The 20,576-nt window shown below is 36.0% G+C and overlaps 2 pseudogenes; one reads left to right on the top strand and one right to left on the bottom strand.

The window, feature by feature from the left end:
• Positions 1-436, bottom strand: part of LOC144244360 (translationally-controlled tumor protein-like) — a 33,136-nt pseudogene extending 32,700 nt beyond the window's left edge.
• The window catches only part of LOC144244358 (disintegrin and metalloproteinase domain-containing protein 20-like), a 34,876-nt pseudogene that overhangs the window by 5,985 nt on the left and 8,315 nt on the right, over positions 1-20,576 (top strand).

Genomic DNA, 20,576 nt, shown 5'->3' with positions numbered 1-20,576 from the left:
TTTTTTTTCTATAAAAAAAAAAAAAAAAAAAAAAAAAAAAAAAAAAAGGTTGTTTTTTTGAAATTTGCAAAGATATACTTGATTTGTTCCATAGCCCCTTCTCATAAAAGGCTTTCCTCTGTCTGGCCTCTGTTCTTCAAGTTTGCCTTTGATAGATTTCATGTAATCTTTGATGTACTTCTTGCAGGCTTCTATTGTAGAGCTGGTTTCCTGCAAGTGATGGTTCATGACAATATCAACACCAGTGATTACCTTCCTTTCGTACCTTTGCTCCTCGGGACTTCAGCCGGGCCATTTCCACCAATGAGCAGGTCATTAATGTTACCCTCTGTCCTACTGAGCATCCTCCCTCCGCCTCCAGACAGCCCTCCGCGATCTCCCGGATCTTACAGAAGTCAGAGAACGACTCATTATGACTGATGAGGTCCCAGGAGATGATGATCGTGATGGCAGATGGAGAGACAAGACCGTGGCGTGGGCTTACCAGGAGCCAAGAGCCTCAAGCCAGAGCTGCACTTGGTGAGGAAGTGGAGCAGCCAGAAAACGAGTTTTTGGTTTTGTTTCTGCTCTGTTTTTAACACAGCAAAGGTAACTGAAGATGTGACAAAAAAAAAAATAATTGAAACACGCAATGATCTATAAAAAGTCATCAAACATGGTAAATTTTTTTTAAATATTTATTTTTGAAAGAGAGAGACAGAGCACATGTGCGAGAGGAGCAGAGAGAAGACTCCAGGAAGACACAGGATCCTAAGCAGGCTCCAGGCTCCAGGCTCCCGGCTCTGAACTGTCAGCACAGAGCCCAACGTGGGGCTTGAACTCACAAGCTGGGAGATCATGACCTGGGCTTGAACTCACAAGCTGGGAGAACATGACCTGGGCTTGAACTCACAAGCTGGGAGATCATGACCTGAGCCAAGCTGAAGTTGGGTGCTTAACCAACTGAGTCACCCAGGTACCGCAAACATGGTAAATTTTTTACGTTATCAAAGGGGAATGCTATGAGATGACATATTGTTTTAAAAACATTAAAAAACTAGAATTGTTCAAAACAATGTTTATCCCATAGGATCAAACCCCAGTATGCTCTTATTTGAAAGAGCAGGTGTCTGGAGTACAAGGTGTCTAAGGCACAACCGTGCCGAACATCAGAGCTGAAGAAAAAATAAAACTGCATATATATTTTTGCCAGACATAGGCGTTTTGTGTGGAAAAAAAAAAAACAGATGCTGGTTCAAGCCTTTAGGCACTAGCTGTAAATAGCTGAATATAAATAAGTCACCAGATGCAGAAACCTTTTGTGGTTTTCTTGCTAGGAGACTGACATCCTCCTGAACAGGAGTAAGGAGATGGACTCAAGTTGGTTGACGAGAAAGTAACAAAAGAAGAGTGACAAGATCACAGCTGCTTGGTGTCCTGGCTCTCCTCTCTGCCCCCTTCCTTATGGAATTCTTTATTTTTTTAAGTTTATTTTGAGAGAGAGAGAGAGTGAGAACGAGTTGGGGAGGGGCAGAGAGAGGGAGGGTGAGTGACAGGCTCTGCACTCTCAGCCCAGAGACTGATGTGGGGCTTGAACTCAGAAACTGTGAGATCATGACCTGAGCAGAACTCAAGAGCTGGCTCCTTAACAGACAGTCACCCAGGCGCCTCTTCCTTATGGAAATCTTCAGCAAAAGCTTAAGCAGTTACTATTCCCAGAAATTATGTATCTTATTCACATCTAGAATGATAAGGAACTGTATGTTTTGAACAAAGAGAACATTTGACAAGATGCTTTCGGTGATATGACTCAAATCTAAGATAATATAGGTTTTCTACAAGATGATGATAAAAAGCTCACAAATACAGAAGAGATAAGAAAAATTAGGAGATATAGCACTGAAAAGAAAAGAAAAAAATCCATCGTGAATAGCAACTCTGTAAAAAGACAACATGTCATGTGAAAACCTGGAGATCTAAAGGATGGGTTTGGGAAAACCATTTCAAATTAATTTGAGGGAGCCAATACATAGAGAGATTAGAGGCAGAATGAGCACTGTGGACCAGAATACAGACTGCATATATATGTAGTACCAACCCTAGTTAAAAATGGCTCCCAGATTAGTCATGGCTATGCCTGTGTCTAGAAAAAGCCACAATCATTTAGAGTTGAGTTCCATCAAATGCATCACTAAGATTAGTATGGCAATCCATGCCATCTTGCAAATACATGACATATCAGAATCCATTCATGCTTTGCTCTTCTGTAAGATACTGCACACACTTTTTTCTCTCCCTTAATCTTGAAACTAGGGTATTAGTTAGCAATACATTACTTGAATTAAAAAATATAACAATGAAGAATCAGAAAAAAATAGATCATTAAAATGAGCTAGTAGAATTAGGCAGAAAGGATCAAGGAGAGTTGAATTTATATACATATCACAGATTATCTCTGAGGTTGATATAGAAAATAAAATTAAAAGTCTTCTAATGAAGTCTAACCACTGTCAATACATTTAATAGAATAGCTGTAGCTTAGGTAGCTGATCACAGTCCAGAGTTTAGCTGTGAGATTTTCAGGAAAAAGAACACAACTTTGTGAGGTTGCTAATGGATTATTTGGTACAGAGTATTAGAAACCAACAGGAATGCTGGTTAATTTACAGTTCCACCCATTTGCCTTTTATGTACTGTTTCTTACAACAAGTTGACATGCAGAGAAAGATTTACCTCTCTATTGTAGTGTAAAGGATAATAAAATATAATTCTGTGATCTCCCAGAGTTTATATTGGCTCTAAATTATTTAAAATGTGTGAAATTTAAGAGATAATAGAATGCATTTAATTTAGAAAATAGCATGTAAGATACATGTAAGAATTATATTAGTAAAAGAGAAGTAGAAAAACTAGTATGAACTTATTCTGTCATTCAGCCAAAATACTGAGTTTCTAATCAAGATCTAAACACAACTTAGGGATTCGATATCCAAAGATTAAAAAGTCATTACTTATTTCACAATTATCAAATACTTTTGATAGTCCATATATGACATCACTACTGTTCTTGATACTGTGAGTATTGCAATGACTAAAGCAGACAAAATTTCTGGTTTGTGGAGCTCAAATTCTAGCAAGAGGAACAAAGGTCTGCAACACGAGCAGACAGTTGGCCTACAGATTGTGGGTTTCAAATGTGGTTAGCTCTGCTCCAGATGGGGACAATTTACAGAGTGAGAAACAAAGGAGTTGAATAAACATGCAAGGAAAAAGAAAAGCAAAATTGGACCATGTCATTTAAATTGCAGTGGGTAGATAGGGAATGGATGACATATACAGGCAAATGTTGTTTAAATGTTAATAGGATCCATGGATTATAAATTTTGATGGAGTTGAGTAGTTTATGGATTTGAGGTTCTAAAGAGAGAATTCTGCCATTCGGAAGCAGTGTGCAGTAAAACCACACACACACACACACACATTCACACTCACACATACACACACACATTCACACTCACATTCACCCACACACTCACAGGCACACAAAGCCTAAATACAGCAATTCAGGGTGGTACTCTGAAAACTTTCCTTAACTCAGTTGGAATGTCGGTAAATAACACGAGAATGATTTAAAACAGCACTATTTGTGCTTTTGGCATCTTGTTTTTTTTTTTTTNACCAAGGATACAAGAGATCTGTATGATGAAAACTATAGAAAACTTATGAAGGAAATTGAAGAAGACACAAAGAAATGGAAAAACATTCCATGCTCATGGATAGGAAGAATAAATATAGTTAAGATGTCATTACTACCTAAAGCACTCTACACATTCAATGCAATACCAATCAAAATTGCACCAGCATACTTCTCAAAACTAGAACAAACTATCCAAAAATTTGTATGGAACCACAAAAGACCCCGAATAGCCAAAGTAATATTGGCATCTTGTTTAAAAATTAATTGCTAAGATGAATATCAACGAGCTTCTACCTATGTTTTCTTCTAGAAGTTTTATGGTATCAGGTCTTATGTTTCAGTCTCTGATTTATTTCAAGTTAATTTCTTTTTTGAATGGTGTAGTTTGAGTCTAATTCCATCGTCCTGCATGTGCTTCTTCAGTATGCTTAGCACCATTTGTTGAGCACACTATCCTTTCCTCATTGGGTATTCTTGGCTCCTTTGTTGGATATTAGTTATCCGTATGTATACGACCATTTAATTCTCGGCTCTCTACTCTGTTCTAATGGTTGATGTGTCTTATTTTTCTGCAAGAACCATACTCCTTTAATACAATGGCTTTGCAGTGTAATTTGAAATCTGAATGTATGATATCTTTGTTCTTTTTGCTCAGGATTGCTTTAGCTATTCATAGTCTTTTGTGATTCCACATGAATTTTAGAATTGTCCCTTCTATTTCTGTGAAGAATGCCTTCAGTATTTGGTTGGAGACTGTGTTTAATCTGTCGATGGTTTTGGGTAGTGTGGCCATTTTAACAATATTAATTCTTCTGATCCATGAAAACAGAATGTCTTTTATTTGTGTCTTCTTCAATTCCTTTCAGCAAAATTTTGTATTTCCGTTGTACAGAACTTTCACACTCTTGGTTAAATTTATTCCTAAGTATTTTGTCATTTTTAATGCATGTTGTATTTTGATGCATGTAGGATAGTTTTATTAATTTATCAGATATTCCATCATCTGAAATTTTAAAGTTTTAAAGCAATATGGAACTAATTGCTGTATGTTGATTTTGCATCCTGTCTCTTTAACAAAATAATTAATTAATTCCAATAGTTTTTTGACTGACTCTTTGGGATTATCTATATATAATATGATATCATCAGCAAATAGCAACAATGCTACTTTTTCCTTTCTGATTTGGATGCTTTTTATTCCTGTTTTGCCTAAATACTCCAGCTAGGACTTCTGATACTGTATTAAATAGGAATGGTGAGAGTGTACATCCTTGCCTTGTTCTTGATTTTAGAGGGAAAGCTTTCAGTATTTCTTTCATTGAGTATAGTGCTATTAGCAGATTCAGTAATTATGGCCTTTATTATATTGAAGCATATTCCTTCTATATGCAATCTGTGATGGATTTTTATCATGAAAAGAAGTTGTATTTTGTCAAATGTTGTTCTGTATCTATTGAGATGATCACGTGATTTTTATCTTTCATGTTATTGATGTGATATATTTCATTTATTGATTTTTTTTGTATATTGAAACATCCTTGTATCCCATGGATAATTCCCACTTGGTCATGATGTACAATCCTTTTGATGTGTTCTTGAACTCAATTTTCTAAAATATTATTGACAATTTTTGTGTCTGTATTCATCATGGATATTTGTCTATAGTTTTCTTTCCTTTTGGTGTCCTTATTGGGTTTTGGTACCAGATAATTCCGGCCTCATAAATGAGTTTGCACTTCCATATTCCCTCCTCCTCGGGATTATGGAAGAGTTTGAGGGGGCTTGAAACTAATTTTTCTTTAAGGTTTTATTCCTCTTTAAGTGTTGATTCTTCTCCATTGAAGCCTCTATTTTCAGAGATTTTTGTGTTGGGAACTTTTGATTACTGAGTCAATATTCTTATTCATTATTGATCTGTTTAGATTTGCTATTTTTTTTCTGCTTCAGTCTTAGTAGATCGTGCACTCCTAGAATGTATCTGCTTCTTCTAGCTTATGTAATTTCTCAGCATGTAATTGTTCATAGTAGTCTTTTGTGATTCCATGCACATCTGAAGTATCAGGTCATTTCTAATTTCATTGGAATCTCATTTTTTCTTGTTAGTCTAGTTAAAGCTCTGTCAATTTTGATTATCTTTTTGAAGAATCTGTTCTTAACTTAGTTGATCCCTTGTATTTTTTTTCTTGTCTCTATTTCATTTATTGCCACTCTGATATCTATTATTTCCTTCCTTCAGCAAGCAGGATTAATTGGTTCTTCTTTTTCTGCTTACCTGGGTACAAATTTAGATTGTTTATTTGTGATCTTTGTAATATCTTAATATATTTATTTATTTCTATTAGCTTTTCCCTGAAAACTGCTTTTGCTGCTTCCCACTATAATAGATATGTTGTCTTTCCATTTTAATTTGTTTTGAGATAATTTTTGAATTCCCTTCTCATTTCTTCTTTTATTCAATGGTTGTTTAGAAGTGTTTTGTTTAGTTTCATCATAGTGTTAAATCTTCTCACTTTCCTTTTTTGCTGATTTTTAATTTCACACTATTGTGACCAATCAATAGGAGCTCAATCTTTTTAAGTTTGCTAATATTTGTTTTGTGGTCTACCATCTGACCTATCCTGGAGGATGTTCCATTTGCATGTGAGAAGAATGTGTATTCTACTGCTGTTGGATAGAATTTTCTTTATATGTCTTTAAAATAATTTTTTTCTCCTAATGTGTGATTCAATTCCAATGTTTTATTCTTGATTTTCTGTCTGGATAATCTGTCCATTGCTGATAGTGGAGTCCTCTAATATTGTTATATTGTTATCTATTTCTTCCCGAAAGTCTGTTATTTGCTTAATACATTTCAATGCTATGGTGTCAGGAATGTATATATTTACAATTGTTGTATCTTTTCGAGGTACTCTTTGTCATTATATAATTACCTCTGTCTCCGATTACCCTTTTTGACTTGTCTGATATAAATATGACTTTGCCTACCTCCTTTTAGTTTCCATATGCTTGAAATATCATCTTCCATCCTTTCACTTTGAGCTTTTTGTGTCTTCTGAGCGGAAATGAGTCTTTGTAGGCACATATAGTTTGGTCTTACATTTGCATCCATCCATTGATTCTGTGCATTTTGATTGGTGAGTTTAATCCATTTACATTATGGTGATTATTGATACTTAAGGATTTACTACTAAATCTTACAGTATTGAATTACAGTGATTTTGCACAGTTTTTTTTATGAAAAACTGCATCTGTTGCCACATTACAAGAAGCGAAAAATCTTTCTTGTTTAAGTAAGCTTTTGTTTACTTTTGATTTTAACAATTGAATCAGATGGTAATTAGGAGCCTTCCTTTTACCTTCCAGAAGGTGGCGATATAGCACAAGTTTTTCGTTTCTCTTAGGCGTGCACACAGCCTCTAAGATGGGGAGCACCTACATTTAAAAATAAAAATGGAAGAGAAAGAAAAAAACAACAGGAGGGTGGCCACAGAGTGGGAGGTGGTGTGTGTTTGGCACGTGGGGCTTTGGTGTGCTTTTGGCCCGGTAGGGGGATCCTTGAGTGGGGTGACCCAGAGGCCTGTGAGCTGTCTGTCCTCTTTCCAGGAATTGAGTCAGTTCACATATTTCCTTCAGTTCTTTTTGCCTGCCTTCTTCCTTTCCCTTTCCTTCACCTGAAGTCACTGAGGTTTCTCCTCAGAGACAGCAAATGGGTTCCTCTATCTGCAGCACTCAGAGCCAGGCTCCCACCCTCTGTTTTCACCTTCTACTTCAACCAGAAAGGTCTGATTGGCATGTTGCCTCAACTGCCACTGTCACATCTGCCAACACTCCTCCTACTCTGCAGTTTCCTTCAAGATTCAGGCCACTCAGTTTTGTGGACGCAGATGGATGGAACCGTTGGCTGCCCTGGTGTGCTGTGCATAGGTGCTTTTTGTTTATTTGTCTGTTTATGATTTAGTGATTAGTTGTATATCAAAAAAAGATGGCGAAAAAGAACAACTCATGGCATCATGATACTGATGTCACCCTGTCCGTTTTTGACTCTCTTCCAGTCTCTATTTATCTCTTTTGTTCCCTTCCACACTTCCTCCTTCCCTTTGTGATCTCATGCCTATTAATGACATCAAAGTGTTGGCCACCTATACTTCCCAGTCCATATCTCACATCAATCCAAATCTGCATAGAACTGCATGTTGGATACTCCACAGTTAACCCGTCTAAAACTGAACCTCCTTATATTTCTTCCCAAATCTGTACCACTCACTTCAGATTTAGGCCACGTTATCTTCTCAGGTGTATCAGACTAAAATTCTGAAATTTTTCTTGACTTCACCTTTATTTTACCTCTCAACCACTTTCAACCAACAAGCAAATATTGTGCAACACCAAGAAGTCATGTTTGTAAAAAATCAATCTGCCCGAGAGTGAGGTATTTTTGACATGAAAAAGGAATAGCAGTATAACTAAAGCCAGGAAAATCAATAACCTATTGCATATATTCAGGCAAAAATGACAGTATTTCTGCAACTTGATAAAAATATCTACCAAAAAATACCTGTAAGTAACAACATACTTAATGGTGAGAAGGTAGGAGCTTTTCCTAGTAAGACACAGAAAAGGCTAGGACCTTCCTACCTACATTTCTTTTCAACATCGTACTGGAAATCTTACCTAATGCAATGCAAGAATAGTCAGGCAAATAAATGGTGTGTGGATTTGAAAGGAAGAAATTAAAATTTTGTTTACAGAGGACATGATGACATGTAGAAAATCTAAACAAATTGACTCTAAAAAAATCCTAGAATTAATGATATGTGATTCTCTTATATCAATGTAGCAGGATACAGGCTAACATATAAAATCAATTGCTTGCCTCCATGCTAGAAATGAACAATTGCAGTTGTAATTAAAAACAATATTATTTACATTAGCAACTCAAAAATCTAAGTACAAAGGTATCAATCAAAATATAAAAGATATATATGAGGAAAACTCTGAGTAAATAAATCAAAGAACAACTGGTAAGTAAAGAAATGTTTCATGTTTATAAATAGGAAGCCTCCATAGTGTTCTCATGATGTTAGTTCATCCCAACCTGATCTATACATTCAAAACATACCAATCAAAATCTCACCAAATTATTTTGTTGATACTGACAAAGTGATTCTAAAGTTTATGTGGGATAAAAGATCAGAATATAGTCAATAATATTATTATGATTTTGTATGGTTACAGATTATAACCTGACTTACTATAGACATAGTTTTGTAATGTACAAAATATATAAAAATATCAAATCACTGTAACATACGTCTAAAATCAATAGGATATTGTATGTCTATTGTTACTTCAATGTCTATTCTATACTTCAATAGAAAATACTAATTGTGTTGATTAGAATCTTACTGAAAGATGTTTTCACTCATATATTTTCTCAAAAAATATTCTTTATATTATCCTTTTTTGAAAAGTATTGTTCCCTTTCATAACAATTTATTTTTTAATATAATTTATTGTCAATTTGGTTTCCATATAACACATAATGCTCATCCCAACAAGTGCCCTCCTCCATCCTTTGATAACAATTTAAGCTTTTCCTCTTATTTCTCACTTGAATTACTCCATTACCCTTTAACAGACATTTCTGCTCCAGATCTCAGTTGTCCCCAACTCATCCTTCACAACGGCTAGAGTTGTACATGGTAAAAGTGTAAAGCTATTACCCTCAATTTTTTCTTATCACTTTTAATATAAATGTAAACTAACAAATACAAGGCACATGCCACCTTTATATTCTTTTCCTTTTTTTTTTAATTTTTTTTTTAATGTTTTATTTATTTCTAGGAGAGAGAGAGACAGCGTGAGCAGGGGAGGGTCAGAGAGAGAGGGAGTCACAGACTGAAACAGGCTCCAGGCTCTGAGCTGGCAGTCAGCACAGAGCCCGACGCAGGGCTCAAACCCACGAACCGCGAGATCATGACCTAAGCGAAAGTCGGATGCTTAACCGACTAAGCGACCCAGGCGCCCCTCTTTTCCAAATTCTTACGTACAACAGTAAAGCAAATGCTGAAGGTAGAAAGCTTAAATATAGAGGACTCTCTCATTCCTCTCTGACTTCTGACACCATGGTGTAGTGCATGGGGCAATCTTCCTTTTATCTCTTCCTCTCAAACCTATCCAATCAATGTGTAGTGGTGGCCCTCTATGTATTATTCTGCAATACAAATATTAACTTGTATCAAAAATTATTTCACGCTAAGTATTAAGTATTACTCTGTATTTTGAATAACCATGGTTCTCCTCATGATTCACTGTACTCCTCCTTCAAGACTCAAGTCACCTGTATATCCTCTGAAGTCTTCCCTAAACCCTTTTCTGACCAAGCTTATGTTAGGGATGGCACATTTCCTTGTCAATGCTAAATTATGTCTTGTCGATGGAGGGGCGGGCAGTGAACATTAATAAATTCCTTCAGCATCCTGAAATAATCCAAAGGAAAGACAGTGTAAGTAAAATCAGCAAAGCACCGGGGGAAATGCAGTGTAAGGCAAGTCTTCTCACTCCCCACAACCACCCCTTTCCAACCTAAGCTGCTCCTATATGCAAACTCTGGAGCCATCACAACACTGCCCACACTCTATAGTGATTATTAGAGTCCTTTTGTTTTTCACCAAAACCATTCAAGTGTTTCAATTATAAAATTTTCTTCTCTGTATTCAGAATCTCGTTCAATATCCGACGTACAGCTGGTATGAAATAAGCATTCGTATATATTGCATTTTGTAGATTCCTTAGGCAAAAAGAAAGCCTCTTCAGCAGAGATGCTTTTTTTTAGATAAGAGTTAAATATGTAGAAGTGTGTGAAATTTGAGAAGCATCTAGTCCAACACTCGATCTAAATAATAAAGAAGGCCTTCATCCTGCCCAAGAACACAAGCTTTTGTGGATGACAAAATTCTAGAAACTTTGATGTACACAACTATTTTTCGGTAAAGGGTGTTCTAAGCTGCAGAAGACACACATTAGTGTTAAATGTCTTTGTTCTAAAAGTGATCATATACAAAATCGATGCCATATCCTAAAATATTGGTACATTAAAATTGATGTAGAGGGGCGCCTGGGTGGCTTAGTCGGTTAAGCGTCCGACTTTCACTTAGGTCATGATCTCGCGGTTCATGGGTTCGAGCCCCGCGTCAGGCTCTGTGCTGACTGCCAGCTCAGAGCCTGGAGCCTGTTTCAGTCTGTGACTCCCTCTCTCTCTGACCCTCCCCTGCTCACGCTGTCTCTCTCTCTCTCTCCTAGAAATAAATAAAAAGTATTTAAAAAAATAAAAAAAATAAAAAATAAAAAAAAAATTGATATAGAACTGAGTAAATCGTTAAGGTATAGTTTTCAAAAGAAAAATATATATTATGAAAAAGCATTTTGTGATTATGGTATGTAGAAAAAATGACATTAAGAGTAAAAACAAGATTATACCAAAAAAATAGTTTTAAAACTATATTTATGCCTACATTTCATTTTCTCAGAATGGTCAGTACATAACTGCACCCTCCACTCATTTAGTTTCCTCGTACATATGTCCCTCCAAATATACATAGACTTATTTTTTTCCTACTCCCAGTTATGATTATGATTTGGACTCTGGGTGAAACTAGAGTGCTTAATAAATGCGATCACTGAAATTTTTACAGAAACCACTGGTTTTATTTTAAGTTTCACTTACTGGTGACCACTTAAAAGCCTTGTATAAAATCAGTAGTTAGTACCTGGTGGAGTGGGTTCTTCCTCATTGCTTCTTTATTTCTTTGGGTCTGCTTGCCCTGCCCATATGCATATAGAATATTGTGCATACAAGGAGAATTTCATAAGTCCCTGTTTTATGGGATATCTAAAAACTACTAGTAAAACACTTTTATATAATAGGTTAAACGATTTATTTTCTAATGTTTACATTCAATCTCTATGTTTCTTAGTTTATATGGACCTTTAAATTATTTTCTTTTAGATTATTTTTTCTGATTTAAGGTTCACAATAAAATTGAGCAGGACATAAGTATCATGATTTTCCCTTTGCAACCACACATGCGCAGCCTTCCCCACCAGATGGCACATTTCTCGCATTTGATAAACCTATACTGACACATCAATATCACTCAAAGTCCATATTTTTATTAGTGTTTACTCTTGGTGTTATATAGTCTGCCGGTTTTGATAAGTGTATAATGACAGGTATCCATCATTACAGGATCCTGTGTCCTAAAAATCCTTTATGCTCCACCTAATTATTACTCCCTCCCTCCGAATCCCTAGCAACCACTGATCTTTTCCCTGTGTTCTGAGTTTTGTTTTCTCAGAATGTCATATAGTTGGAATAATACAGTGTGTAGCCTTTTCAAATGTCTTCTTTCATTTAGTAACCTGCATTTAAGCTTCTTCCATTCTACTTATGTCTTGATGGTTCATTTCCTTTCAGTGTTAAATAATATACCTTTGTCTGATTCTGTATTCCTCTGTTTACCTACTGAAGGACTATTTGGTTGTTTCCAAGTTTTGACAATTAGAAATGAAGCTTCTATAAACATCTCTGTGAAGGTTTTTGTGATGATCTAAATTTCCACTTAGGTACATATCAGTGTGGTCAGATTTGATGTTTGATATGATTTCAATATTCTTGAATTTCTTGAGAATTATTTTGTGGCCTAACATGATCTATCCTGAAAAATATTTCTTGTGCGCACTTAAAAAGAATATGTGTTCTGCTGTTTGGGGATGAAATGCTTTGTATACACCTGTAAGGTCCATTCGGTCTAATGTATTGCTCAAAACCACTGTTGTTTTGGAATACCTGTGTGAGTCATTGGGTTAAGTGTCCAACTTCAGCTCAGGTCATGATCTCATGGCTCATGAGAGATCACGTCAGCTGTGCTGACAGCTCAGAGCCTGGAGCCTGCTTCGGATTCTGTGTCTCCCTCTCTCTTTGCCCTACCCCATCCATGCTCTGTCCTCTCTCTCTCTCAAAAATAGGTAAACATTAAAAAAAATTTTTAAACCACTGTTGTCTTGTTGATTTTCTATTTGAATGATCTATCCATTGGTATAAGTAGGGTGTTAAGGTCCCCTCCATTGCTTTAGGTGTGCTGGGTGCATAGACATTTACAATTATTACATTTTCTTCCTGGATTTTTTTTTTATCACTACACAATGTCCTTCTTTGTCTTTTGTTGAAGGCTTTGTTTTAAAATCTTTTTTGTCTAAGTATCACTATCCCATTTTTCTCACTTTCATTTGCAGAGTATATATTTTTTCATCCTTTTCACGCTCAGTTCGAATGTGTCTCTAGGTGTGAAATGAGTCTTTTGTAGGCAGCATGTAAACGAGTCTTGCACTTTATCCATTGGTTGGATTACCAGGAGGTTTATATATATAACACATTATGGTAATAGCAATCTATATTAAGTTGATAGTCACTTAAGTTTGAATCATCCTAAAAGCACTGGCTTTTTTTTTTTTTTACTTCTTTCTACACATTTTTTGCAGATGATTTCATACTCTACATCCTTTTTTGTGTATCTTCTGACTTATTTTTGTAAATATAATCGATTTTACTACTTTTGTATTTTAACTTGCATACTTGTTTTATAAGCAATTAATCTACTACTTTTACTATATGTTTGCATTTACTTGTCAAATTTTTCCCTTTCATAATGTTCTTACTTCTAGTTATGGCCTTTTCCTTTCACTTAAAGAATTCTCTTTAATGTTTTTTATAAGACTGGCTTAGTGGTAATGAATTTCCCAACTTTTGATTATATGGGAAACTTTTTATCTCTTCTTCTATTCTGAATGATATTCTTGTCAACTAGAGTATTCTTGGTTGCAGGCTTTTTCCTTTTAGCACTTTGAATATATTGTGCTATTCCTTCTGGGCTGCAAAGTTTCTGCTGAAAAATTAACTGATAGCCTTTGGGATTTCCCCAAAAGGCTATGTTTTTTGTTTTTTTTTTCTCTTGCTGCTTTTTAATATTCTCTTTTTATCACTACTTCTTGTCATTTTAATGATTATATGTCTTGATGTGGACCTCCTTGGGCTAATCTTGTTAGGGACTCTGTGTCTTCAGGTATTATTTCTTCCAATAAGTTTTCTTCCTCCTTCTCCCTCTCTCTTCCTTTTCTGGAATCCTTGTAATGCAAATATTACTACACTTGATCATGTCACTGAGTAACCTATTCTCATTTTTTAAAATATTCTTTTATTCTTTTTGCTATTCAACTTGGTTGCTTTCCATAAGCCTTTTGTCCAAATTACTGATACATTATTTTACATCCTCCAATTTGCTCTTTATTCCCTCCAATATTACTCTTTATTTTTTTTTCCAGTATTGAGTTCTTCATCTCTGACTGGTTCTTTTTTATTTTTCTATAAATTTGTTGAAGATCTCACTGAGATCCTTCAGTTTTTTCTCAAGTCCAGTGAGTATCTTTATGACCATCACTTTGAATTCTCTATCAGGCATGTTATTTATCTCTGTTCCAATTAGGACTTTTGCTGTGATTTTGTCATTTTCTTTCATTGGGACTTATTCTTCTGTCTCCTCGTTTTGTCTAATGCTCTGTGTTTGTTTCTGTGTATTAGAAATGTCAGCTACATGTCCTGGTCTTGAAAGCAGTGGGCTTGCATAGAAGAGCTCCTGTGGTCCCCTGTAGCCCCACGCCACCTGGTCACCAGAACCAGACACTCCACGAGTGTGTCCTCCATGTAGTAGGTGTGTCTTACTGTCGCGGCTGAACCATGTTTGTCTTCCATTCCGTCAGCTACAATGACCTGCTGTGTGGGCACATTGGGCAGGGTTTGGTCTCTGCACTGTTGAGGGGCCTGTCTGAGCCCAGTGGGGACTTGTAGGTGGACAGTGTTAGCAGTCAGGTGAGTTCTCTGCACTTTGTCCGCTGCAGGTGCATCATATCAAATAGCAGGACTTTCTGCACTACCAACTAAAATGTTCTTCTGCTGAAACTTGTGGCGCTCTAGTGAGTGTGTGCAGTTATCTCCTGCTCCCCAAGACAGGAGTCACTTTGGAGTGGCACTGCTCCGTGCTAGGGCTGCTTACCAGGTGTGGCTGGGCAGGAGCCACTTTGGAGTACACCTGCCTGAAGCTAGCAGGTTGGATGGGGTGTTTGTTTGCAGGGGAACATGGGAACAGGGCACACAGTGCTAGCAAGGTAGGTGTGACAGTGTGTGTGCTGGTTCCCACGATCTGTCAATGTGGGCTATGGCAATGAAAGAGAGACGATACCCACCAGCACTTTTGTTCTTGAGGAAGGATCCTGAAGGTTCCTGCCCCTCCAGGACATGTCCTGAGACTAATAAATGCATCTCCTTCAAGTATACCCTAGGCAATATTTGTTATGTTGGCTCTTTTAAGGGTGGTGATTCAGTTCCTTAATGCCTTCTGGCTCCCCTGGGGAGTTAAGCCCCACAGATTTAAAAAGCATGTGAAATTAAACCTCACTGGTTTTCATTGCCAAACATTATGGGAATTAGTCTTTCCAGTATGGGATCCCCATACTTGGGGAGACTGACGTGGGGTCTGATCCTCTCACTCTCTGCTTTGGTGTTCCTTCAATTTGTGGTTAGTTTTTCTGGGAGTTTGGTTTCCAACCATTCTTCATCCCTCATACCCTTTTCAGTGTGGCCTCCTCTCTGTGATTAACTGAAATGTCTGTTCTACCAGTCTTTGGGTCATTTTCAGAGTTAGATGTACAGACATAGCTGTTATTTCAGTGTGTCTGGAATGAGGTGAGCTCAGGATACTTTTACTCTGCTATTTTTTCAGAATTTTATTATATGGTTTTGTTAATTATTTTTTTATGATCATCATGCTACCCATTAGATAGTAAGAACTTAATCATCTTACAGCTGAAAGGCTAGCCTTTGATGAACATGTCCCCAATTATTCCTTCAGCACCCAGGTCCTGAGAACCACTGTTCTATTCTTTCTATGAGGTTGACGTTTTTAGATTTCACATAGAATGATATCATACAATGCTTCTCTCTCACTGTCTAACTTATTTCACTCAGTCTACTACCCTTAAGTTTCATTCATGTGGTCTAGAAAAAAAACAAGATTACCTCTTTTTTGTCTGAATATTATTCTATTTTATATATGCACCACATCTTCTTTATTCATTCAGACAAAGCTGGATACTTGTTACTTAGGTTGTTTCCACATCTTGATTATTGTGAATGATACCACAATGAACATGAGGGCACAAATATCTCTTTGAGATATTGAGTGAATTCCCTTCAGTGAATTCTACTTCAGAAATGGAGTTGCTGGAACATGTGGTAGTTCTATTTTTAATACTTAAAAAACTTTATATCCTTCTCCATAGTGACTGTACCAATTTATATTATCATCAAGAGTGCACAGGGGCTCCCTTTTCTCCATATCCTTGCCAACACTTGTTACCTCTTACTTTTTTGATAACAGTCATTCTAAGAGGCACTGGATGGTATTTCACTGTGAGTTTGATTTGCATTTTTCTGATGCGTGGTGATGTTGAGCCTCTTTTCATGTACCAGTTGGCCATTTGTATATCTTCTTTACAAAAATGTCTGTTAGGTTTTCTGCACATGTTTTAATCAGATTTTGGGGGGAATTAATATGTATGAGCTTCTTATATAATATGTTATAATATAATTAACATATTGGATATTAATCCCTCATTAGATAGATAGTTTGCAAGTATTTTTACCTATTGTGTAGGTAAGTTTTTCATATTGTTGACTATTTTTTTTTCTTGTGCAGAAGCTTTGTAGTTTGATGTAGTCACATTTGTTAATTTTGGCTTTTGTTGCTTGTCCTTTCGTGTCATATTTAAAAAAAAAAAAAAACATTACCAAGACGAAAGGGCAAGAATCTTTTTCCCTATATGTACTTCCAGGCATTTATACTTTCTGTCTTTCATTTATGGACTTAATCAATTTTGACCACATTTTGTGTTATGATATAGAGTTCCACATTCCTTTCTTTTGCATGTGAATATCCAGTTTTTTCAACACCATTTATAATAGAGATTACCCTTTATCTAGTGAGTATTCTTGACTCCTTTTTTAAACATTAGTTGATATATAAGCATGAGTTTACTTCTAGTCTCTCAATTCTGTTCCAACCATCTATGTTTCTGTTTTATGCAGTTCCATACTATTTGGATTACTGCAACTTTATAATAAAATATGAAATCAATAATTGCTCAAAAAGTCACAATTTACTTTAAAAATTGTTCCTTGACATCTGGACATTTCACTTACCTATTGATACCAAAATGTACTGTCTGAACACGTATCTATACCACTTAAGCACCTGGATCACTTTTCTTAATTCCTCACATTAGTGTCAAATGTTTCTTATCTAAGATTTAGGCTCTGGCTTGGGGTTAAACATTGACAATTATTTGTTTTCACTACTGACATTCATGTGGATTCTGATTTTTAATAAGTGGTACATTTCTTCAGAGATTTCTTTTGGGTAGTAGGTGATCTTATCTTTTTCAAGTGGCAGATGAGTATGAATTTGGATTTTTCATGTTGTTTCCTTATTATATGTTACTTTAGGACTTAGATATTTACTGATATTTGAGTCTACATGTCATAGAAGTCATTAGTGTCTTGGTATTTTAATCACAGATTAAAATATGTGTGTGTTGTCTTGCAGGAATGTGTGATTTTTATTTTTTAAACCAAATCACTGTCTTTTCACGCCAACAAAATCTTTATCCTTTTCTATCTCTATTCATATGGAACTATAGCTAACAACATCTACAAAAAGGAACCTCTATAAGAGATGATGTTTATATAAAATGGCTTACAGTGAACTTTTGAATCTAGTTTAGTGACATACTTAAGTAGCATTTTAGAGTAAAAAGAAAACCAAATCTCTGGCAGAGGGATCAGGTTTTTTTTTCTTTTCTTTTGGTTAGCATGTAAAGTAAATAGAACATAACATTATTACCTTTTCAAGAGCCTTCAAATAAAACTAAAGATGTCAGAAAAAGGAAAAACATTTCCTCAAAGTACAACAATTATTGATTGTTATATAAGATATTACTCCAAATCTAGTAGTTTAAAACAACACAAATTTGAGACCTTATTATCTTAGAGTATTAGTAAATCAGACAGCTGGGTACAGTGTAACTAGGTCTTCTACTCAGGGTCATACAAGGTGTAATCAAGGTGTTGGTCAGACTGTGTTTTCATCTGGCAGTCAGCTGAGAATAAACCCACTTCCAAGCTCATTCACATTGCCAGCATGATTTGTATACTGCAGTTATGCCTAAAGGTCCTGGCTTATTACTCTACTAGAGTAAATAATATCCTACTAGATTCACATGAAAATTCACAGAACTTTCATATTTTACCAGCGATGTTCCTCTGAAAGATCCAGTGATGTTAATTATATTGTTATTTAATTCACTCATTAATCAACATTCTTAATAAAAAATAGTTCTGTTTCAACTTTAAACCTCATAGCTTATGACAATATGCTCAAGAATTGATAAAAATGGTCTGTTTGGGGAATACAAACTGGTTTTTTTTTTTTTAGTGTTTATTTTTGGGAGACAAAGAATGTGAGAGGTGGAGGGGCAGAGAGAGAAAGCTAAGAAAAAACACTTTCTATTTTCTAACTTGCTGTTAGGTTTCTAGTCACTACTTTTGACTAAAGTCTATTTTGTCTGATATAAGTAAATCTACCTTTTGTTTCTTGTGGTTTGCACTTGTGTAAAATATCTTCTTCCATCTCCTTACTTTGAACCTATGTGTGTCTTGAAAATAAAATCAATGTCTCATAGGCTGCATATAGTTGGGTCCTCCTCCTCCTCCTTCTCCTTACTCTTCTTCCCACCCTCCTCCTTTCCCTTTACATTCCTCTTTCTCCCCTCTTACCCCACATCTTCCTGTTCCCCTCCTCCTTCCCCACTTCCTTCTCCTTCTCCTCCTTCCCCAACCAGCCAAACTGTGCCTTTTGATTAGTGAATTCAGTCCATTTAAATTTAGGATTATTGATATTTGTAAAGACTTACTAAATAGCCATTTTAGTTGTTGCTTTTTGTCTGTTTTCTATTTCAACTGTTTCTTTTCCCCTTTGTTTCTTCCTATATTTGCAAATTAATGACTTACTATGCTGGCATCCCCATGGCCCCTTTTTTAATAATTTTTTTTAATTTACTCATTTATTTTGAGATAGAGAGAGAGCAGGAGAAAGGAGGGGCAAAAAAAGAGGGAGAGAGAATCTGAAATAGACTCTGCTCTGTCAGCACAGAGCCCCATGCAGGGCTCAAATTTGCAAACCAGAAAGTCATGACTTGAGCTGAAATCAAGAGTCGGATAGATACTTAACCAACTGCACCACCCAGGTGCCCTATCCCTCCACCCCCACTTTTTTAATGTTTCATGAATCTACTCTAGGTTTTGCTTTGAGGTTACCATGAGGCTTACCAAAAAAAAAAAAAAAAACATAAATAAAACAGTACATTTTATGCTGATAGCAAGTTATCTTCATTTGTCTATAAAGACACCACAATTTTATTCCTCCCTTTTTATATTTTTGATGTCACAATTTATCCATTTTTTAGAGAGAGAGAGAATAAGGGAGAAGTTAGGGGCAGAGAGAGAGGGAGATAATCTTAAGCAGGCTTCATATCCAGTGCAGAGCCCCACACAGGGTTCAATCTCACAACCATGAGATCACGAGCTGAGCTGAAATCAAGAATCAGACACGTAACCAACTGAGCCACCCAGGCAACCCTACCATTTTTTATGTTGTCTATCATTACAAATTATAGTGGCTATTCTTATTTTCAATGCTTGCTTCTCTTATTGTTATAGTATTAAATGGTTAACACACCATCCTACTTATATAATTGGAGTTTTCTAAAGCTTCCTATATATGTTTCAGCTTTACCATTGTGTTATATACTTATGTATGCTTTTGTCTCACTTATTAGAGCTTTTTCATTTCACTTTAGAGAACTCTTTTTGAAATACTTCTTGCAAGGTAGACCCAGTGATGATTAGCTCCCTTAGCTTTTGTTTGTCTGGAAAAGTCTTTTTTTTTTTAATGTTTTTATTTATTTCTGGGAGAGAGAGAGACACTGTGAGCAGGGGAGGGTCAGAGAGAGAGGGAGATACAGAATCCGAAACAGCTTCTAGGCTCTGAGCTAGCTGTCAGCACAGAGCCTGATGTGGGGCTCGAACCCACCAACTGTGAGATCATGACCTGAGCCAAAGTCGGATGCTTAACTGACTGAGCCACCCAGGCACCCCTGGAAAAGTCTTTATTTCTCTCACAAATCTGAAGAAAAACTGTGATTGATATAGTATTCCTGACTAGCAATTTTTATCATTTGACATTTTAATATGACATTTCACTTTCTCCTGGCTTGTAAGGCTTCTGCTGAGAAATCCACTGATAGCTTAATAGGGTTTCTCTCTTAGTTGCACTGCTTTTTCCCTGTCTGCCTTAGAACTTTTTAACTTTGATTTTGATAGTTTCATTATGATGTGTCTTTGAAAATGTCTTTTGTGACTGAGGAAATAGAGTAATCTATTGGCTTCCTGAACTTTGATTTCAAGTGTCCCCAGGCATGGGAAGATTTTAGCTACTATTATTTTAACTAAAATTTCTACCCCTTCTCCCTCTGTTCTCCCTTTGGAACCACAATAATTTGGATGTTTGCCCTTTTGATTGAATCTCGTAAGTAATGTAATCTTTCTTTGCTCATTTTTATTTTTTTCTCCTTGTTCTCTTGCTACTGTGTTATTTCAAACTTCTTATACGTTAAGTCATTTATTCTCTCTTCCATCTGCTCTACTCTACTACAGATGCTCTCTATTGTATTC

This window comes from Crocuta crocuta, unplaced genomic scaffold (genome assembly GCF_008692635.1).
Source record: "Crocuta crocuta isolate KB4526 unplaced genomic scaffold, BGI_CrCroc_1.0 scaffold158, whole genome shotgun sequence".
NCBI classification, from domain to species: Eukaryota; Metazoa; Chordata; class Mammalia; order Carnivora; family Hyaenidae; genus Crocuta; species Crocuta crocuta.
This window is presented reverse-complemented; position numbering and strand designations above follow the sequence as displayed.